At 49.2% G+C, this 20,885-nt stretch overlaps 15 non-coding genes across 15 annotated transcripts; all 15 read right to left on the reverse strand.

Annotated features, from left to right (window-relative positions):
• Window positions 1–12,559: 12,559 nt before the first annotated feature.
• Window positions 12,560–12,722, reverse strand: LOC134899447 (U1 spliceosomal RNA). The gene has a single exon (XR_010173125.1). It is a non-coding gene; the product is annotated as a U1 spliceosomal RNA (small nuclear RNA).
• A 152-nt stretch (window positions 12,723–12,874) lies between these two features.
• On the reverse strand, window positions 12,875–13,038 carry LOC134898835 (U1 spliceosomal RNA). The gene has a single exon (XR_010172525.1). It is a non-coding gene; the product is annotated as a U1 spliceosomal RNA (small nuclear RNA).
• Window positions 13,039–13,709: 671 nt separating this feature from the next.
• Window positions 13,710–13,872, reverse strand: LOC134899364 (U1 spliceosomal RNA). Its single transcript, XR_010173043.1, has one exon. It is a non-coding gene; the product is annotated as a U1 spliceosomal RNA (small nuclear RNA).
• Window positions 13,873–14,024: 152 nt separating this feature from the next.
• On the reverse strand, window positions 14,025–14,188 carry LOC134899002 (U1 spliceosomal RNA). Its single transcript, XR_010172690.1, has one exon. It is a non-coding gene; the product is annotated as a U1 spliceosomal RNA (small nuclear RNA).
• A 671-nt stretch (window positions 14,189–14,859) lies between these two features.
• LOC134899218 (U1 spliceosomal RNA) lies at window positions 14,860–15,022 on the reverse strand. The gene has a single exon (XR_010172899.1). It is a non-coding gene; the product is annotated as a U1 spliceosomal RNA (small nuclear RNA).
• Window positions 15,023–15,174: 152 nt separating this feature from the next.
• On the reverse strand, window positions 15,175–15,338 carry LOC134898879 (U1 spliceosomal RNA). The gene has a single exon (XR_010172567.1). It is a non-coding gene; the product is annotated as a U1 spliceosomal RNA (small nuclear RNA).
• Window positions 15,339–16,009: 671 nt separating this feature from the next.
• Window positions 16,010–16,172, reverse strand: LOC134899502 (U1 spliceosomal RNA). Its single transcript, XR_010173174.1, has one exon. It is a non-coding gene; the product is annotated as a U1 spliceosomal RNA (small nuclear RNA).
• A 152-nt stretch (window positions 16,173–16,324) lies between these two features.
• LOC134899069 (U1 spliceosomal RNA) lies at window positions 16,325–16,488 on the reverse strand. Its single transcript, XR_010172755.1, has one exon. It is a non-coding gene; the product is annotated as a U1 spliceosomal RNA (small nuclear RNA).
• A 671-nt stretch (window positions 16,489–17,159) lies between these two features.
• On the reverse strand, window positions 17,160–17,322 carry LOC134899237 (U1 spliceosomal RNA). The gene has a single exon (XR_010172918.1). It is a non-coding gene; the product is annotated as a U1 spliceosomal RNA (small nuclear RNA).
• A 152-nt stretch (window positions 17,323–17,474) lies between these two features.
• Window positions 17,475–17,638, reverse strand: LOC134898736 (U1 spliceosomal RNA). The gene has a single exon (XR_010172427.1). It is a non-coding gene; the product is annotated as a U1 spliceosomal RNA (small nuclear RNA).
• Window positions 17,639–18,309: 671 nt separating this feature from the next.
• On the reverse strand, window positions 18,310–18,472 carry LOC134899504 (U1 spliceosomal RNA). Its single transcript, XR_010173176.1, has one exon. It is a non-coding gene; the product is annotated as a U1 spliceosomal RNA (small nuclear RNA).
• A 152-nt stretch (window positions 18,473–18,624) lies between these two features.
• Window positions 18,625–18,788, reverse strand: LOC134899070 (U1 spliceosomal RNA). Its single transcript, XR_010172756.1, has one exon. It is a non-coding gene; the product is annotated as a U1 spliceosomal RNA (small nuclear RNA).
• Window positions 18,789–19,459: 671 nt separating this feature from the next.
• On the reverse strand, window positions 19,460–19,622 carry LOC134899354 (U1 spliceosomal RNA). Its single transcript, XR_010173033.1, has one exon. It is a non-coding gene; the product is annotated as a U1 spliceosomal RNA (small nuclear RNA).
• Window positions 19,623–19,774: 152 nt separating this feature from the next.
• On the reverse strand, window positions 19,775–19,938 carry LOC134898737 (U1 spliceosomal RNA). The gene has a single exon (XR_010172428.1). It is a non-coding gene; the product is annotated as a U1 spliceosomal RNA (small nuclear RNA).
• A 671-nt stretch (window positions 19,939–20,609) lies between these two features.
• On the reverse strand, window positions 20,610–20,772 carry LOC134899645 (U1 spliceosomal RNA). The gene has a single exon (XR_010173296.1). It is a non-coding gene; the product is annotated as a U1 spliceosomal RNA (small nuclear RNA).
• Window positions 20,773–20,885: the final 113 nt, after the last annotated feature.

Below are 20,885 nucleotides of genomic sequence, written 5' to 3' on the forward strand. Positions count from 1 at the left end.
AGAGGTTCAGAGTCATTGTATGAGACTCTGGCAACAGTGAATTGATGAGTCTGGTGTCCATAGGGTGGGACGCACTAACCTTTTTATGCTATTGAAATAGTTCTCCTCCTGACCGACGCAGTTCCTTGCTCCGAGGTTGGTGTATTGTCCTGTTGCAGCGCCTCTCCACTGTGGTCACAGTGAGCTGTGTGGTGTTGCTGGCGCATGTCAATCTCCCCCCAACCTCCCTCTGGCATTTCAGACCTACGTACGCATGATGGGATCTTGTATGATATGCGCGTGTGCTGTAGAGATGAAAGTGGCGGTGAGGAGGCAGATCGTGAGATGGGGAAACTTTGTGGACTGTTAGCGAAGGGGAGCACTGGGCAATCTGAGTTGCAAAGAGGGCAGCAGAAGAGGTTATTGCATGTGCACTGGTGACAGGTCCATCCTTGGTGGCTAGCCTCAGTGGTAAAGGGGTACATGAGCTAGTGTCCCTTGGTCAGCCATGTACCATGGCCACCTCCCTACCTCCTATATATTCTCCCAAATCTGTCACTTTGTTACGGTCTGCTGCTGGCACTGGTGTATCGTCCTGCAGATGCCGTCTCCGCCCATTGCTGTGACTTCCCCCAGAGTTAGCCACACAGAGTGACAGATCTGGGAAAATATATAGGAGATCATTACTTTCACTTGCAGCCTACCTTATTTTTTGCAGCCTAGCATGCTCCTGACCCCTTCTCTCACTAATACTTATACAACATTCATGAACTCATCTTAAGGTTTCTTTATTATTCAGTCACACTGTCTTGGATCCAAACCATTTCCTGTGGCATTGCAGTCAAACAATTGAGCTATTTACCCTTGCATAGAAAGGTATAATCTAAGCTAGAGAATTCTATTTGGAGCTCACCTTGTACTTTGTGAAGAAATAATCAGCATTGTGGCTGAGCAGATATATGGAGTGTGTGGCTGCACACTGCATTGATCTGCTGAGTTGCAATGCTAATAATTTTTTTTTGCAAAGTACCAATAGCTTCATATAATGTTCACAATTTTTATGCAGGATCAAGTAGCTCAATGGGTAGGGTGTTTGATTAGAATTCAACAGGTTATAGGTTTGAATCCTGGGTATGGTAGTTTGAGGTGTTATTTAATAAAGTGTGTTTATATATTAGTCACACATGGCTTACTTGTACAAATGGCATGTCACCAGTTAGTGCTGACTGCTGATATGCCATTTGCACAAGCAAGCCATGTGTGACTGTATATGCATTTAAGGAGGGCCCCCCGGCAATACCACAAACCATTGAGTGTCAAGTATACTAGATATATCTTCATATCTCATGTGCTTTCTCTGAGACCAATCTTGTTATGCCCCTTCCCCACGAGGCATGCGCCTTTTGTCCATATTGCAAAAATAGTGGGGGGGGGGGCATATAATTCTCTGTCACAGGGCACTAAAAAGTCTAGTTATGGCTCTGGTATGCATTATGTAATCTGGCAGACCATCTCTCCAACACTGGCTGATTGGAATAGAAATCCGGTTATCTATGTGAGCAAATGACCATCAACGATTTACTCTCAAACACTAGAAAATGGACAAAAATGGTCCCCTAAACAAATTGGTTAAATTTTGGGTTTAACCAATTTGTGTAATGACCATTTTTGACCACTTTTCTAGTGTTTGGGAGCAAATGGTTAATTGACATTTGCTCCTATACATTACCAGATTTTTATTCCATCCATCCAGACTGGATAGATAGCCTGACAGATAATTGTGTAGTGTACGCCCAGGATAACTGTCAGTTATGCTTTCTTTTATGATGGCACACAAATGGGTGGGCAGATCCAGGGCAAGCACTGCCCACTCATGCATAGTTGTCAACTGATGTGAAGTTCCAGGGGGCAATCTCAGTTATAAATAAAAGTATCTGGAAATTGTCCCTAGTTTAATAAAAAAAAAAAAAATTGATCAACTCCATTTATTTAGTATGATATCCCAGGTGATAGGATGCCGACATCTCAAACTACAATACCAAGGATTCAAACCTATAACCTGTTGAATTCTAATCAAACACCCTACCCATTGAGCTATTTGATCCTGCATAAAAATTGTGAACATTATATGAAGCTATTGGTACTTTGAAAAAAAAAGTATCAGCATTGCAACGCAGCAGATCCATGCAGTTTGCAGCCACACACTACATGTATCTGCTCAGCCACAATGCTGATTATTTCTTCACAAAGTACAAGGTGAGCTCCAAATAGAATTCTCTATCTTAGAATTATACCTTTCTATGCCAAACTTAGAAGTCGGGCCCCCCACCCTGGGATCCCCCAGAGGGAGGCCCGCCCCGTCATGCGGCAGGCTTGTCCGTTTTGGAAGCAGGCTGACGGGCAGCCCAGGCTTGCTTCAGTCTGGGCTTGGCAGGTCTGGAAGCATGAGCTTGCTTTGGGTATGCCTGACCATGGGTACGCTTTACCTGGAGGATGAAAGGGCCAAGGAAAAGTACTTTTAGCCTTCTACGTGGTAGGAGTCATACTAGGTAGGCAAGTTGTTTTAGCAGTAGCCAGATCAGCTACAATCTTATTGAGGTCTTCTCCAAAGAGAGTGTCTCCCTTGATAGGAAGCACCTCCAGGGTTTTCTTGGAATCCATATCCACCGACCAGGATCTCAACCAGCTGTATAAAGTATTACCTTGGAACTGGCTCTCCACTCCCCATTATCTGGTTATCATGACTTCCTCCGCCAGTTTCCAGACTCGCTTGCTGAAGCTCGGCCACTTCTTCCTAGCAGCAGGCTCCTGGATCACTGGGCAGCAGAGGTGCTTGGGAGCCGGATGGGGGAGGAGCAATAAGGCAGGCAGCCTTTGGCACACACACACACACACACACACACACACACACACACACACACACACACACACCAAAAAAGAACATATCCCAGTTTAACATAACGCTATGTGGTGCAAGGTATGGAGCTGGTCACTTGTATCAGACCTCTGACATTTGCCTTTTCACCCATATTGCATACTTTTTCTTGCAGGTTGTGTCTTAATTCAAGAAGTGTTCTAAGTACTTCAGCTTAGTATCTTTACTGACCCCTCTTTACCCCACACTACATAACTGACCCCTCTATACCCTACACTACATCACTGACCTTTCTATAACCATCACTGCATTACTGACCCCTCTTTACAGTACACTGACCTCTATATACCTGCTAGTACATCCCTGATGCCTATATTCCCTACGCTACATCCCTGACACCTCTATTCCCTACGCCACATCCCTGATGCCTCTATTCCCTACGCCACATCCCTGACGCCTCTATTCCCTACGCCACATCCCTGACGCCTCTATTCCCTACGCCACATCCCTGACGCCTCTATTTCCTACGCTACATCCCTGACGCCTCTATTCCCTACGCCACATCCATGACGCCTCTATTCCCTACGCCACATCCCTGACGCCTCTATTCCCTACGCCACATCCCTGACGCCTCTATTCCCTACGCTACATCCCTGACGCCTCTATTCCCTACGCTACATCCCTGACGCCTCTATACAGTACAATGCATTACTGATCCCTCTAGACCATACATCCTCATTACATCAGAGAGTTAGTGAAACACTGGAAAAAATAAGGGTATAAGTGGACTACAGAAACTGATGCTCTAAACAAAGGAGAGGGAGAGAGAGAGAGAGAGAGTAAAGCACAAGGGAAAGTGGGCAATTGGAACACCATAGAGAGAGGAGAGATAGAAATGCCTGAAAAAGTAAAGGGGGTTGGGTATGGCATCCGGCGCTCGGGATTCCAGAGGTCACATGATCCCCAATCCTAATACTAACCCTCTGGGGGGGTGGCGGATAGGGCTAACCCTCAGGGGGTGGCAGCTAGGGCTACCCCCCCCCTCCTAGTGCCTTCCCTTACACCACCTCCCCTGGTCCGACTCCTAACCCTCCCTCCAATACTCACCTTCGGGATGTTGGCTGTCTGTGTGCCGGCACCAGTCTCCCAAGTGGTGTCAGGATTCCAACATCGGTCAAATGACCGCCGGTATACCATCTGCCGGGATGGTAAATGTATCCTGAGGACAGGTAGTGAGTGTGGAGGGATAGGTGGTTCAGTAAAATGTAACGGCTCAAACTGCGATCATTCACTGATAAATTGATTTATAGCTCTCCCTTTTTAACCATTGCAATTATAAAAGCAATGTTTTTTTAAACTTTTAAATAAAGCTTGTTAGCATCCCCAGCACACTGTATATGCTGGGAGATGTAGTTCTCAATATGAAAACATTTAATTACTGTATGAACTCTAATCCCACAACTGAAACCTGGATGGTGCTCCTGGCAAGTGACATCCTGGCCAAGGGGTAGATACGCCCCTGAGGGTCAGGGCCAGCAACAGAAATCTTGGGCCCCAGTACACTGATATCTCTGGGGCCCCCTTAAGCCCCCCTTAACTTGGCAGAGGGATCTTTAAAAAAAAAATGGAGCCTTTGACTCGGACCGTCAGTGAGGCCGGCAGGTGGTTTTCATACTGGGCTATCCAGCTCTTCGGTGGCGGTGGCAGGGACATTCAGAAAAGGGCCAGCACAGCAACATGCATAATAATGGCAATACAGTATGGACAACAGGGACTGGACAAAGTGATGGGGTAAAAGGAGGGGGGAGGGTTTAGTTGGCCTGTTGACACTGCAGCATACTTACGACTGCAAGGGATATAGGACTCTTGAGTTCACGGGCCAATTTCATGGCAGTCTCGGATAGGAGGGCATTGTGGATTCACCAAGGGAATGCTGATGCTGACTCCAAGAAGAAAGGGAGTCTCTTCCCTATGAAGGTGAAGCCTTGTTTGGCGACGGCCTAGTTAATTTGATCTCGGCAGCTCCCGCAGGTAAGCCAACCTTCTTGCCCTATGTTCCCTCTCAACGGATGAAGACGCATCATTATCTACCGCAGTCATTTTGGCCCAATAGATATGCAAGAAGTTAAGATTCCCCTTTCTTTGCAGGTAGAGGAAGGAGAAGGAAGAGGTCTGTAGCCTCTTCAAGATCGCAGGAGCAGAGATTGTCCTCTGCTTCTGCCAAATCCACTGCGTGACGCTGGGGCTTTCTTGCAGGAGCCCACACCAGTGGGGGCACGTCTAAAACTCTTCAGTCAGTTCTGGATTCATTCGGACCTGGACTCGTGGGTTTTACAAATAGTGTCCCAAGGGTACAAACTGGGGTTTCAAGACGTTCCCCCTCACCGATTGTTCAAATCGGCCTTAGTCAGCAGGGAGAAGGTTTTTATTCAAGCCTCTTCGTGGTCCCGAAGCCGGACGGCTCAGTCAGACCAATCTAAATTCTGAAATCCCTCAATTTCTTCCTAAAGAAATTCAATTTCAAGATGGAATCTCTCAGGGTAGTGATCTCCAGTCCGGAGGAAAGAGATTTCATGGTTTTGGTAGACATAAAGGATGCCTACTTACATGTTCCCATTTAGCCACTGCATCAAGCTACCTAAGGTTTGCAATTCAGGATTGTCATTACCAATTTCAGACATTGCCGTTTGGTCTGTCCACGGCTCCGAGGATTTTCACCAGGGTGATGGCGGAAATGATGGTTCTCCTTCGCAAGCAAGGAGTCACAATTATCCCGTACTTGGATGATCTCCTGATAAAGGTGAGATCCAGGGACCAGTTGGTGCAAAACATTGCACTCTCCCTGACAGTTCTTCAACAACATGGTTGGCTCCTACACTTGCCAAAATCGCAGTTGGTCCCAATGACGCGGTAGTTGTTTTTGGGAGTCATACTGGACACAGAAGAGGTTTTCTTCCAGGGGAAAGGCTATGGAGATCCAGAGTCTGGTCAAACAAATTCTGAAACCAGCAAGAGTGTTAATCCATCAATGCATTCGGTTGCTGGGGAAGATGGTTGTGGCCTACGAGGCCATTCAGTTTGGCAGGTTCCATGCTAGAGTGTTCCAGTGGGACCTGTTGGACAAGTGGTCCGGATCCCACCTACACATGCACCGGAGGATAATCCTGTCTTCCAAGACCAGAATCTCACTCCATTGGTGGCTGCACAGTTCTCACCTCCTAGAGGGGCGATGGTTCGGGATCCAGCACTGGATCCTACGGACCACAGATGCAACCCTCCGAGGCTGGGGAGCAGTCACACAGGGGGAAAACGTCCAAGGAAGATGGTCAAGTCAGGAAAGTTGTCTCCACATAAATGTTCTGGAGTTAAGGGCCATTTAATAACTGCAGACACAGTACGCACTGGGACGGGTGCCCAGCATCCTCTACAGACTAAGAGAAAAGGATTTACCGGTAGGTATTAAAATCCTAGTTTCTCTAACGTCCTAGAGGATGCTGGGGACTCCGTAAGGACCATGGGGATAGACGGGCTCCGCAGAGTTCATGATCTTCACTGAGGTAACGCACAGCACTGCAGCTGTGCGCCATTGCTCCCATACACCTCACATACTCCGGTCACTGTAAGGGTGCAGGGCGCAGGGGGGGCACCCTGGGCAGCAATATAAACCTCTTTTTGGCAAAAATATAACATATATACAGCTGGGCACTGTATATATGTATGAGCCCCCGCCAATTTTACAGTTTAAGCGGGACAGAAGCCCGCCGCCGAGGGGGCGGGGCTTCTCCCTCAGCACTCACCAGAGCCATTTTTTCTCCAGAGCACCGCTGAGAGGAAGCTCCCCGGACTCTCCCCTGCTTATACCACGGTAGAGAAGAGGGTTGAAAAGAGGGGGGGGCACAAAATTCGGCGCAAATTACATACAGCAGCGCTACTGGACAAACATTAAGTTATTGTGTTATTCCTGGGTTATATAGCGCTGGGGTGTGTGCTGGCATACTCTCTCTCTGTCTCTCCAAAGGGCCTTGTGGGGAAACTGTCTTCAGAAAAAGCATTCCCTGTGTGTGTGGTGTGTCGGTACACGTGTATCGACATGTCTGAGGAAGAAGGCTATATTAGAGAGGAGCGGGAGCAAATGAATGTGGTGTCTCCGCTGACACCTGATTGGATGGATATGTGGAATGCTTTAAATGCTAGTGTAAACTCATTGTACAAAAGATTAGACAAGGCTGAAGCTTTGGGACAGTCAGGGTCTCAACCCATGCCTGATCCTATGTTGCAGGGACTGTCAGGGTCTCATAAGCGCCCACTATCCCAGATTGTTGACACAGATACCGACATGGATTCTGACTCCAGTGTCGATTACGATGATGCAAAGTTACAGCCAAAATTGGCAAAATCCATTCGATATATGATTATGGCAATAAAAGATGTTTTGCACATCACAGAGGAACCCCCTGTCCCTGACAAGAGGGTACATATGTACAAGGGAAAGAAGCCTGAGGTAACCTTTGAGGGGGTCACACGAGCTGAACGAGTTATGTGAAAAAGCTTGGGAATCTCCAGATAAAAGACTGCAGATTTCCAAAAGGATTCTTATGGCGTATCCTTTTCCATCAACGGATAGGTTACGATGGAAATCCTCCCCTAGGATGGACAAAGCATTAACACGCACAGCTACAGTTGGAAAATCAAATTTTTTACCTTATGTTCCCTCAAAGCATAAGAAAGCTCCGCATTATCAAATGCAGTCCTTTCGGTCACAAAGAAACAAGAAAGTGCGAGGTGCGTCCTTTCTTGCCAGAGGTAGGGGCAGAGGAATAAAGCTGCACAACACAGCTAGTTTCCAGGAACAGAAGTCCTCCCCGGCCTCTACAAAATCTACCTCATGACGCTGGGGCTCCACTGGCAGAGTCCGGCCCATGTGATGTCATGCAGCTGCTCTGACCACACCTCCTGTTTCTCCGTTGCCGACCCCATTTTGAAACCATGCCCCCGCACCGCTCCATCTCCGACTTGGAAATGGAGTGTTGTTGACCCCCCTCCCACCCCCCCCTTCACCGATTCACAGACAGAGGCGATCGCATTATCTGCGGGGTGTCGCAGAAAATGCAGGCAGATGCGTATGCTCTTAGCAGTTTTTGCAGTTGGATTGCGATCCAACCTGAATCAGGCCCCATTACCTATCACAATGCACTGCGGGTAGTACAAAATGGGGTTAATATAGGAGAAAAAACCCCAACCTTAACTGTCCCTGGTGGCTAGTGGAGCGGCTGCCCAGTAATCAGTGTCCACGCCAGTGCGCACACGGCCCGCCCCCATCAGCGGCCTCGTGATCCCGGAGGGCGGTGTGTGTGTGTGACTGACCTTAGGAAGAAACCGGAGCCTCCGCTGCAGTGACCCAGCAACCGGGGCACGGGAGTATACTGCGCCATTGGGAGTGATGGAGCTGCAGTAAAGAAGTCTATTAGACCTAGCCTGCTGCAGCCCTTGTAGATTCTTATAAAAAAAGTTCTTCTTTTCTTGCCAAAATTAATAGCTAAGAATAGGCTGCCTGAGGCATCCCCCTGTTAAGTGGCCTGCTACTGAAGGCACCAACTACAAACTGAGCTCCCTGTTCATGGAAGCGAGGTTATAGAGGAGGGGGCGCTGAGCATCTTGGGAACAGTCAAAAGCTTTGAGCCTGTTGGTGCCTCAGATCAAGATCCTACTCTACACCCCAATGTGAATCCTTGTGGAGTCCAGTGTACCCCACAGAAGAAATTAATGTGTCACACCCATTGGCAGCAACATTAGAATAGCTGCTGATGGGCACAATTGAGAAAGGAAGGGGGGAAAACATTTGAATCCAGCACATATATGTAATTTGAATATGTAATTTGTACCTTCCTACTTTAAAATGTAATGGATGAACCTCACCCTGTGAGAACTATCTTCATGATCAAGAGACCTCATATGCAAGATAAGTATGTGTTGGGATAGGGCTGTGGAGGGCGGCTGCTCGGGCACACCCCTGTCAAGTTAAGGAGATTCAACAGAGGCAGCACAAGGGAACTCTCATCTGGGGACAACAACTGCAGGGAGAACACATTTTCAGACGAATGTGGGAGGGCAGAAGGCTGCCTAATACTGAAGCACCCCCAAACAACAAACCAAATGCAGCAACTAGTGCAAGCATTCCTGGGGGAAGGCCTGCAGCAGATGGATTTGAATATGGTGATGTCATCCAAGCAGTGGGCATAGTTGGCTGCAACCCTCGTCTGCATATGAAAAGAGAAAAGGGTCACGCAGGGCATGGCGGCCTTTGTGGGGTTGCGCTTGGATGACGCCTAAATCGCTTTATACACCCCCACCCCCCATCAGTGTGGGCTCATGTTGGCCATGCCCCAGCCCCTGAAGCATTCAAGCTGATTTCTTGCAGCAGCTGGACCCAGTAACAGCTCCAGAGTTGCTCTACAAGACAAGTAAAAGGGTGTGAGCCCTGCAGCACCACCTGTAGTTTGCATACACACATATATAGGACAGCATCTCTTATATGCCCCAGGGTCAATAAAATAGTATCCTTATCTAGGGTATCCATCCCCTCAGATAAGGTATCCGTCCATGCCGCTACAGCACTACACACCCAGGCCGACGCAATTGCCGGTCTGAGTAAGGTACCTGAATGTGTATAAATGGACTTCAGGGTAATCTCCTGTTTGCGGTCAGCAGACTCTTTGAGGGTAGCCGTATACTGGGACGGGAGGGCTACCTTCTTGGATAAGCGTGTTAATGCTTTGTCCACCCTAGGGGAGGATTCCCATCGTAACCTATCCATTGATAGGAAAGGATACGCCATAAGAATCCTTTTGGAAATCTGCAGTCTTTTATCTGGAGATTCCCAAGCTTTTTCACATAACTCGTTCAGCTCGTGTGACCCCCTCAAAGGTTACCTCAGGCTTTTTTCCCTTGTACATATGTACCCTCTTGTCAGGGACAGGGGATTCCTCTCTGATGTGCAAAACATCTTTTATTGCCATAATCATATATCGAATGGATTTTGCCAATTTTGGCTGTAACTTTGCATCATCGTAATCGACACTGGAGTCAGAATCCGTGTCGGTATCTGTGTCAACAATCTGGGATAGTGGGCGCTTATGAGACCCTGACAGTCCCTGCAACATAGGATCAGGCATGGGTTGAGACCCTGACTGTCCCAAAGCTTCAGCCTTGTCTAATCTTTTGTGCAATGAGTTTACACTAGCATTTAAAACACTCCACATATCCATCCAATCAGCTGTCGGTGGAGACACCACATTCATTTGCTCCTGCTCCTCTCTAATATAGCCTTCTTCCTCAGACATGTCGACACACGTGTACCGACACACCACACACACAGGGAATGCTTTTTCTGAAGACAGTTTCCCCACAAGGCCCTTTGGAGAGACAGAGAGAGAGTATGCCAGCACACACCCCAGCGCTATATAACCCAGGAATACACAGTAACTTAATGTTTGCCCAGTAGTACTGCTGTATGTAATTTGCGCCGAATTATGTGCCCCCCCCCCTCTTTTCAACTCTCTTGTCTACTATGGTATAAGCAGGGGAGAGTCCGGGGAGCTTCCTCTCAGCGGTGCTGTGAAGAAAAAATGGCGCTGGTGAGTGCTGAGGGAGAAGCCCCGCACCCTCGGCGGCGGGCTTCTGTCCCGCTTAAACTGTAAAATTGGTGGGGGCTCATACATATATATAGTGCCCAGCTGTATATGTGTTATATTTTTGCCAAAAAGAGGTTATATTGCTGCCCAGGTGCCCCCCCCCCCCCCCCCCCTGCGCCCTGCACCCTGCAGTGACTGGAGTGTGTGAGCTGTATGGGAGCAATGGCGCACAGCTGCGGTGCTGTGCGTTACTTCAGTGAAGATCATGAAGTCTTCTGCCGCCTCTGAAGTCTTCTTTTCTTCTCATACTCACCCGGCTTCTATCCTCCGGCTCTGCAAGGGGGACGGAGGCGCGGCTCTGGGACGGACGGCGATGGTGAGATCCTGCGTACCAATCCCTCTGGAGCTAATGGTGTCCAGTAGCCTAAGAAGCAGGACCTTGCAACTCAGAGTAGGGCTGCTTCTCTCCCCTCAGTCCCTCGATGAGGGAATCTGTTGCCAGCAGTGCTCCCTGAAAATTAAAAACCTAACAAAATACTTTCTGTCAGAAAGCTCAGGAGAGCTCCTGAAAGCATCCAGTCTCCACTGGGCACAGTATCAAACTGAGGTCTGGAGGAGGGGCATAGAGGGAGGAGCCAGTGTACACCAAGAACTAAAGTCTTTCTTAAAGTACCCATGTCTCCTGCGGAGCCTGTCTATCCCCATGGTCCTTACGGAGTCCCCAGCATCCTCTAGGACGTTAGAGAAAATAGGATTTTAATACCTACCGGTAAATCCTTTTCTCTTAGTCCGTAGAGGATGCTGGGCACCCGTCCCAGTGCGTACTGTGTCTGCAGTTATTAAATGGCCCTTAACTCCAGAATATTTATGTGGAGACAACTTTCCTGACTTGACCATCTTCCTTGGATGTTTTCCCCTGTGTGACTGCTCCCCAGCCTCGGAGGGTTGCATCCGTGGTCCCTAGGATCCAGTCCTGGATCCCGAACCATCGCCCCTCTAGGAGGTGAGAACTGTGCAGCCACCAATGGAGTGAGATTCTGGTCTTGGAAGACAGGATTATCCTCCGGTGCATGTGTAGGTGGGATCCGGACCACTTGTCCAACAGGTCCCACTGGAACACTCTGGCATGGAACCTGCCAAACTGAATGGCCTCGTAGGCCGCAACCATCTTTCCAAGCAACAGAATGCATTGATGGATTAACACTCTTGCTGGTTTTAGAATTTGTTTGACCAGACTCTGGATCTCCATAGCCTTTCCACTGGAAGAAAGCCTCTTCTGTGTCCAGTATGACTCCCAAAAACAACAACCGCGTCATTGGGACCAACTGCGATTTTGAATAGAACCTCACCCTGGGAGAACAATCTTCATGACCATGGTATCTCCTATGCAAAATAAGTATGATTTGGGATAGGGCTGGGGAGGGCCGCTGCTCAGGCACATCTCTGTCAAGTAAAGGAGATTCAACTGAGGCAGCACAAGGGAACTCACATCTGGGGACAACAACTGCAGGGAGAACACATATTTTCAGATGAACATGGGAGGGCAGAAGGCTGCCTAATACTGAAGCACCCCCAAACAACAAACCAAATGCAACAACTAGTGCAAGCATTCCTGGGGGAAGGCCTGCAGCAGATGGATTTGCATATGGTTGTGTCATCCAAGTAGTGGGTCAAAGTTGGCTTCAACCCTCGTCTGCATATGAAAAGAGAAAAGGGGCGTGCAGGGCATGGCGGCCTTTTGCGGCGCTTGGATGACCCCTAGTTCACATTAAACACCCCCACCCTCCTTCGGTGTGGGGCTCATGTTGGCAATGCCCCAGCCCCTGAAGCATTCAAGCTGATTTCTTGCAGCAGCTTGGCACTGTAACAGCTCCAGAGCTGCTCTGTAAGGCAAGTAAAAGGGTGTGGGCCCTGCAGCACTACCTGTAGTTCGCATTGTGCGTTGGAAGGCACAAAGTAAGCAGACAGGAGGAGAAGTCAGGATAGTGCACAAGGGTATAGAAGGGAGGGGCTCAAAAAAAAAGAAGTGGAAACAGACAGCAAACTAGGCTGGAGAGAGACCTGAGACAAAGAGATCTGAATTATATGAAAGCCGACCAGTGGAAACACAAATTATGCAGTCAAGTGTCCCACATTTGGGGAAATCGCAGTAGCAGCACACCCAGAGTGCAATGGGTGAGCCTTGCCCTGGGAGAAGCACCTTCCTGATCATAGTATCTCACCTGGCAGGTAAGTAGGAGTTGGGCTAGAGCTGGGGAGGGTCGCTGCTCGGGCACCCCCCTGTCAAGTGAAGGAGATCCAACTGAGGCAGCACAAGGGAACTCTCGAAAGAAGAACAAGGCTAGAGGAAGATCTGAGACAAAGAAATCTGACTTTTACCAGAGCTGACCAGAGGAAAGCACAAACACAGTCCCCCACTACCACAAATAATGCAGTCGAGTTTCCCACATTTGGGGAAATCACAGGGGTCAGCATACCCAGAATGCAATGAATGAACCTCACCCTGGGAGAAGAATCTTCATGACCATGGTATCTCCTATGCAAAATAAGTATGATTTGGGATAGGGCTGGGGAGGGCCGCTGCTCAGGCATATCTCTGTCAAGTAAAGGAGATTCAACTGAGGCAGCACAAGGGAACTCTCATCTGGGGACAACAACTGCTGGGAGAACACATATTTTCAGATGAACATGGGAGGGCAGAAGGCTGCCTAATACTAAAGCACCCCCAAACAACAAACCAAATGCAACAACTAGTACAAGCATTCCTGGGGGAAGGTTTGCAGAAGACGCATTTGCATACAGTGATGTCATCCAAGCAGTGGGACAAAGTTGGCTGGAACCCTCATCTGCATATGAAAAGAGAAAAGGGGTATGCAGGGCATGGCGGCCTTTTGCGGCGCTTGGATGACCCTTAGTTCGCATTAAATACCCCCACCCTCCTTTGGTGTGGGGCTCATGTTGGCAATGCCCCTGCCCCTGAAGCATTTAAGCTGATTTCTTGCAGCAGCTTGGCACTGTAACAGCTCCAGAGCTGCTCTGTAAGGCAAGTAAAAGGGTGTGGGCCCTGCAGCACTACCTGTAGTTCGCATTGTGTGTTGGAAGGCACAAAGTAAGCAGACGGGAGAAGTCAGGATAGTGCGCAAGGGCATAGAAGGGAGCGGCTCAAGAAAAGAGAAGTGGAAACAGACAGCAAACTAGGCTGGAGAGAAACCTGAGAAAAAGAGATCTGAATTATACGAGAGCCGACCAGGGGAAACACAAATTATGCAGTCAAGTGTCCCACATTTGGGGAAATCGCAGGAGCAGCACACCCAGAGTGCAATGGGTGAGCCTTGCCCTGGGAGAAGCACATTCATGATCATAGTATCTCACCTGGCAGGTAAGTAGGAGTTGGGCTAGAGCTGGGGAGGGTCGCTGCTCAAGCACCCCCCTGTCAAGTGAAGGAGATCCAACTGAGGCAGCACAAAGGAACTCTCGAAAGAAGAATAAGGCTAGAGGAAGAAATGAGACAAAGAAATCTGACTTTTACCAGAGCTGACCAGAGGAAAGCACAAACACAGTTCCCCACTACCACAAATAATGCAGTCAAGTTTCCCACATTTGGGGAAATCACAGGGGTCAGCATACCTAGAATGCAATGAATGAACCTCACCCTGGGAGAACAATCTTCATGACCATGGTATCTCCTATGCAAAATAAGTATGATTTGGGATAGGGCTGGGGAGGGCCGCTGCTCAGGCACATCTCTGTCAAGTAAAGGAGATTCAACTGAGGCAGCACAAGGGAACTCTCATCTGGGGACAACAACTGCAGGGAGAACACATATTTTCAGATGAACATGGGAGGGCAGAAGGCTGCCTAATACTGAAGCACCCCCAAACAACAAACCAAATGCAACAACTAGTGCAAGCATTCCTGGGGGAAGGCCTGCAGCAGATTGATTTGCATATGGTTATGTCATCCAAGCAGTGGGTCAAAGTTGGCTTCAACCCTCGTCTGCATATGAAAAGAGAAAAGGGGCGTGCAGGGCATGGCGGCCTTTTGCGGCGCTTGGATGACCCCTAGTTCGTATTAAACACCTCCACCCTCCTTCGGTGTGGGGCTCATGTTGGCTATGCCCCAGCCCCTTAAGCATTCAAGCTGATTTCTTGCAGCAGCTGGGCACTGTAACAGCTCCAGAGCTGCTTTGTAAGGCAAGTAAAAGGGTGTGGGCCCTGCAGGACTACCTGTAGTTTGCATTGTGCATTGGAAGGCACAAAGTAAGCAGACGGGAGAAGTCAGGATAGTGCGCAAGGGCATAGAAGGGAGCGGCTCAAGAAAAGAGAAGTGGAAACAGACAGCAAACTAGGCTGGTGAGAGACCTGAGACAAAGAGATCTGAATTATACGAGAGCCGACCAAGGGAAACAAAAATTATGCAGTCAAGTTTCCCACATTTGGGTAAATCGCAGGAGCAGCACACCCAGAGTGCAATGGGTGAGCCTTGCCCTGGGAGAAGCACCTTCATGATCATAGTATCTCACCTGGCAGGTAAGTAGGAGTTGGGCTAGTGCTGGGGAGGGTCGCTGCTCGGGCACCCCCCTGTCAAGTGAAGGAGATCCAACTGAGGCAGCGCAAGGGAACGCTCGAAAGAAGAACAAGGCTAGAGGAAGATCTGAGACAAAGAAATCTGACTTTTACCAGAGCTGACCAGAGGAAAGCACAAACACAGTCCCCCACTACCACAAATAATGCAGTCGAGTTTCCCACATTTGGGGAAATCACAGGGGTCAGCATACATAGAATGCAATGAATGAACCTCACCCTGGGAGAACAATCTTCATGACCATGGTATCTCCTATGCAAAATAAGTATGATTTGGGATAGGGCTGGGGAGGGCCGCTGCTCAGGCACATCTCTGTCAAGTAAAGTAGATTCAACTGAGGCAGCACAAGGGAACTCTCATCTGGGGACAACAACTGCAGGGAGAACACATATTTTCAGATGAACATGGGAGGGCAGAAGGCTGCCTAATACTGAAGCACCCCCAAACAACAAACCAAATGCAACAACTAGTACAAGCATTCCTGGGGGAAGGCCTGCAGCAGATGGATTTGCATATGGTGATGTCATCCAAGCAGTGGGTCAAAGTTGGCTTCAACCCTCGTCTGCATATGAAAAGAGAAAAGGGGTGTGCAGGGCATGGCGGCCTTTTGCGGCGCTTGGATGACCCCTAGTTCGCATTAAACACCTCCACCCTCCTTCGGTGTGGGGCTCATGAGTGCTATGCCCCAGCCCCTTAAGCATTCAAGCTGATTTCTTGCAGCAGCTGGGCACTGTAACAGCTCCAGAGCTCCTCTGTAAGGCAAGTAAAAGGGTGTGGGCCCTGCAGCACTACCTGTAGTTCGCATTGTGCGTTGGAATGCACAAAGTAAGCAGACGGGAAAAGTCAGGATAGTGCGCAAGGGCATAGAAGGGAGCGGCTCAAGAAAAGAGAAGTGGAAACAGACAGCAAACTAGGCTGGAGAGAGACCTGAGACAAAGAGATCTGAATTATACGAGAGCCGACCAGGGGAAACACAAATTATGCAGTCAAGTGTCCCACATTTGGGGAAATCGCAGGAGCAACACACCCAGAGTGCAATGGGTAAGCCTTGCCCTGGGAGAAGCACCTTCATGATCATAGTATCTCACTTGGCAGGTAAGTAGGAGTTGGACTAGAGCTGGGGAGGGTCGCTGCTCGGGCACCCCCCTGTCAAGTGAAGGAGATCCAACTGAGACAGCACAAGAGAACTCTCAAAAGAAGAACAAGGCTAGAGGAAGATCTGAGGCAAAGAAATCTGACTTTTACCAGAGCTGACCAGAGAAAAGCACAAACACAGTCCCCCACTACCACAAATAATGCAGTCGAGTTTCCCACATTTGGGGAAATCACAGGGGTCAGCATACCCAGAATGCAATGAATGAACCTCACCCTGGGAGAACAATCTTCATGACCATGGTATCTATTATGCAAAATAAGTATGATTTGGGATAGGGCTGGGGAGGGCCGCTGCTCAGGCATATCTCTGTCAAGTAAAGGAGATTCAACTGAGGCAGCACAAGGGAACTCTCATCTGGGGACAACAACTGCAGGGAGAACACATATTTTCAGATGAACATGGGAGGGCAGAAGGCTGCGTAATACTGAAGCACCCCCAAACAACAAACCAAATGCAACAACTAGTGCAAGCATTCCTGGGGGAGGGCCTGCAGCAGATGGATTTGCATATGGTGATGTCATCCAAGCAGTGGGTCAAAGTTGGCTTCAACCCTCGTCTGCATATGAAAAGAGAAAAGGGGCGTGCAGGGCATGGCGGCCTTTTGCGGCGCTTGGATGACCCCTAGTTCGCATTAAACACCTCCACCCTCCTTCGGTGTGGGGCTCATGTTGGCTATGCCCCAGCCCCTTAAGCATTCAAGCTGATTTCTTGCAGCAGCTGGGCACTGTAACAGCTCCAGAGCTGCTTTGTAAGGCAAGTAAAAGGGTGTGGGCCCTGCAGCACTACCTGTAGTTTGCATTGTGCATTGGAAGGCACAAAGTAAGCAGACGGGAGACGTCAGGATAGTGCGCAAGGGCATAGAAGGGAGCGGCTCAAGAAAAGAGAAGTGGAAACAGACAGCAAACTAGGCTGGAGAGAGACCTGAGACAAAGAGATCTGAATTATACGAGAGCCGACCAAGGGAAACAAAAATTATGCAGTCAAGTTTCCCACATTTGGGGAAATCGCAGGAGCAGCACACCCAGAGTGCAATGGGTGAGCTTTGCCCTGGGAGAAGCACCTTCATGATCATAGTATCTCACCTGGCAGGTAAGTAGGAGTTGGGCTAGAGCTGGGGAGGGTCACTGCTCGGGCACCCCCCTGTCAAGTGAAGGAGATCCAACTGAGGCAGCGCAAGGGAACTCTCGAAAGAAGAACAAGGCTAGAGGAAGATCTGAGACAAAGAAATCTGACTTTTACCAGAGCTGACCAGAGGAAAGCACAAACACAGTCCCCCACTACCACAAATAATGCAGTCGAGTTTCCCACATTTGGGGAAATCACAGGGGTCAGCATACCCAGAATGCAATGAATGAACCTCACCCTGGGAGAACAATCTTCATGACCATGGTATCTCCTATGCAAAATAAGTATGATTTGGGATAGGGCTGGGGAGGGCCGCTGCTCAGGCACATCTCTGTCAAGTAAAGGAGATTCAACTGAGGCAGCACAAGGGAACTCTCATCTGGGGACAACAACTGCAGGGAAAACACATATTTTCAGATGAACATGGGAGGGCAGAAGGCTGCCTAATACTGAAGCACCCCCAAACAACAAACCAAATGCAACAACTAGTGCAAGCATTCCTGGGGGAAGGCCTGCAGCAGATGGATTTGCATATGGTTCTGTCATCCAAGCAGTGGGTCAAAGTTGGCTTCAACCCTCGTCTGCATATGAAAAGAGAAAAGGGGCGTGCAGGGCATGGCGGCCTTTTGCGGCGCTTGGATGACCCCTAGTTCGCATTAAACACCTCCACCCTCCTTCGGTGTGGGGCTCATGTTGGCTATGCCCCAGCCCCTTAAGCATTCAAGCTGATTTCTTGCAGCAGCTGGGCACTGTAACAGCTCCAGAGCTGCTCTGTAAGGCAAGTAAAAGGGTGTGGGCCCTGCAGCACTACCTGTAGTTCGCATTGTGCGTTGGAATGCACAAAGTAAGCAGACGGGAGAAGTCAGGATAGTGCGCAAGGGCATAGAAGGGAGCGGCTCAAGAAAAGAGAAGTGGAAACAGACAGCAAACTAGGCTGGAGAGAGACCTGAGACAAAGAGATCTGAATTATACGAGAGCCGACCAGGGGAAACACAAATTATGCAGTCAAGTGTCCCACATTTGGGGAAATCGCAGGAGCAACACACCCAGAGTGCAATGGGTAAGCCTTGCCCTGGGAGAAGCACCTTCATGATCATAGTATCTCACTTGGCAGGTAAGTAGGAGTTGGGCTAGAGCTGGGGAGGGTCGCTGCTCGGGCACCCCCCTGTCAAGTGAAGGAGATCCAACTGAGACAGCACAAGAGAACTCTCAAAAGAAGAACAAGGCTAGAGGAAGATCTGAGGCAAAGAAATCTGACTTTTACCAGAGCTGACCAGAGAAAAGCACAAACACAGTCCCCCACTACCACAAATAATGCAGTCGAGTTTCCCACATTTGGGGAAATCACAGGGGTCAGCATACCCAGAATGCAATGAATGAACCTCACCCTGGGAGAACAATCTTCATGACCATGGTATCTATTATGCAAAATAAGTATGATTTGGGATAGGGCTGGGGAGGGCCGCTGCTCAGGCACATCTCTGTCAAGTAAAGGAGATTCAACTGAGGCAGCACAAGGGAACTCTCATCTGGGGACAACAACTGCAGGGAGAACACATATTTTCAGATGAACATGGGAGGGCAGAAGGCTGCGTAATACTGAAGCACCCCCAAACAACAAACCAAATGCAACAACTAGTGCAAGCATTCCTGGGGGAGGGCCTGCAGCAGATGGATTTGCATATGGTGATGTCATCCAAGCAGTGGGTCAAAGTTGGCTTCAACCCTCGTCTGCATATGAAAAGAGAAAAGGGGCGTGCAGGGCATGGCGGCCTTTTGCGGCGCTTGGATGACCCCTAGTTCGCATTAAACACCTCCACCCTCCTTCGGTGTGGGGCTCATGTTGGCTATGCCCCAGCCCCTTAAGCATTCAAGCTGATTTCTTGCAGCAGCTGGGCACTGTAACAGCTCCAGAGCTGCTTTGTAAGGCAAGTAAAAGGGTGTGGGCCCTGCAGCACTACCTGTAGTTTGCATTGTGCATTGGAAGGCACAAAGTAAGCAGACGGGAGACGTCAGGATAGTGCGCAAGGGCATAGAAGGGAGCGGCTCAAGAAAAGAGAAGTGGAAACAGACAGCAAACTAGGCTGGAGAGAGACCTGAGACAAAGAGATCTGAATTATACGAGAGCCGACCAAGGGAAACAAAAATTATGCAGTCAAGTGTCCCACATTTGGGGAAATCGCAGGAGCAGCACACCCAGAGTGCAATGGGTGAGCTTTGCCCTGGGAGAAGCACCTTCATGATCATAGTATCTCACCTGGCAGGTAAGTAGGAGTTGGGCTAGAGCTGGGGAGGGTCACTGCTCGGGCACCCCCCTGTCAAGTGAAGGAGATCCAACTGAGGCAGCGCAAGGGAACTCTCGAAAGAAGAACAAGGCTAGAGGAAGATCTGAGACAAAGAAATCTGACTTTTACCAGAGCTGACCAGAGGAAAGCACAAACACAGTCCCCCACTACCACAAATAATGCAGTCGAGTTTCCCACATTTGGGGAAATCACAGGGGTCAGCATACCCAGAATGCAATGAATGAACCTCACCCTGGGAGAACAATCTTCATGACCATGGTATCTCCTATGCAAAATAAGTATGATTTGGGATAGGGCTGGGGAGGGCCGCTGCTCAGGCACATCTCTGTCAAGTAAAGGAGATTCAACTGAGGCAGCACAAGGGAACTCTCATCTGGGGACAACAACTGCAGGGAGAACACATATTTTCAGATGAACATGGGAGGGCAGAAGGCTGCCTAATACTGAAGCACCCCCAAACAACAAACCAAATGCAACAACTAGTGCAAGCATTCCTGGGGGAAGGCCTGCAGCAGATGGATTTGCATATGGTTCTGTCATCCAAGCAGTGGGTCAAAGTTGGCTTCAACCCTCGTCTGCATATGAAAAGAGAAAAGGGGCGTGCAGGGCATGGCGGCCTTTTGCGGCGCTTGGATGACCCCTAGTTCGCATTAAACACCTCCACCCTCCTTCGGTGTGGGGCTCATGTTGGCTATGCCCCAGCCCCTTAAGCATTCAAGCTGATTTCTTGCAGCAGCTGGGCACTGTAACAGCTCCAGAGCTGCTCTGTAAGGCAAGTAAAAGGGTGTGGGCCCTGCAGCACTACCTGTAGTTCGCATTGTGCGTTGGAATGCACAAAGTAAGCAGACGGGAGAAGTCAGGATAGTGCGCAAGGGCATAGAAGGGAGCGGCTCAAGAAAAGAGAAGTGGAAACAGACAGCAAACTAGGCTGGAGAGAGACCTGAGACAAAGAGATCTGAATTATACGAGAGCCGACCAGGGGAAACACAAATTATGCAGTCAAGTGTCCCACATTTGGGGAAATCGCAGGAGCAACACACCCAGAGAGCAATGGGTGAGCCTTGCCCTGGGAGAAGCACCTTCATGATCATAGTATTTAACCTGGCAGGTAAGTAGGAGTTGGGCTAGAACTGGGGAGGGTCGCTGCTCGGGCACCCCCCTGTCAAGTGAAGGAGATCCAACTGAGACAGCACAAGAGAACTCTCAAAAGAAGAACAAGGCTAGAGGAA

Source organism: Pseudophryne corroboree, chromosome 3 (genome assembly GCF_028390025.1).
Source record: "Pseudophryne corroboree isolate aPseCor3 chromosome 3, aPseCor3.hap2, whole genome shotgun sequence".
NCBI classification, from domain to species: Eukaryota; Metazoa; Chordata; class Amphibia; order Anura; family Myobatrachidae; genus Pseudophryne; species Pseudophryne corroboree.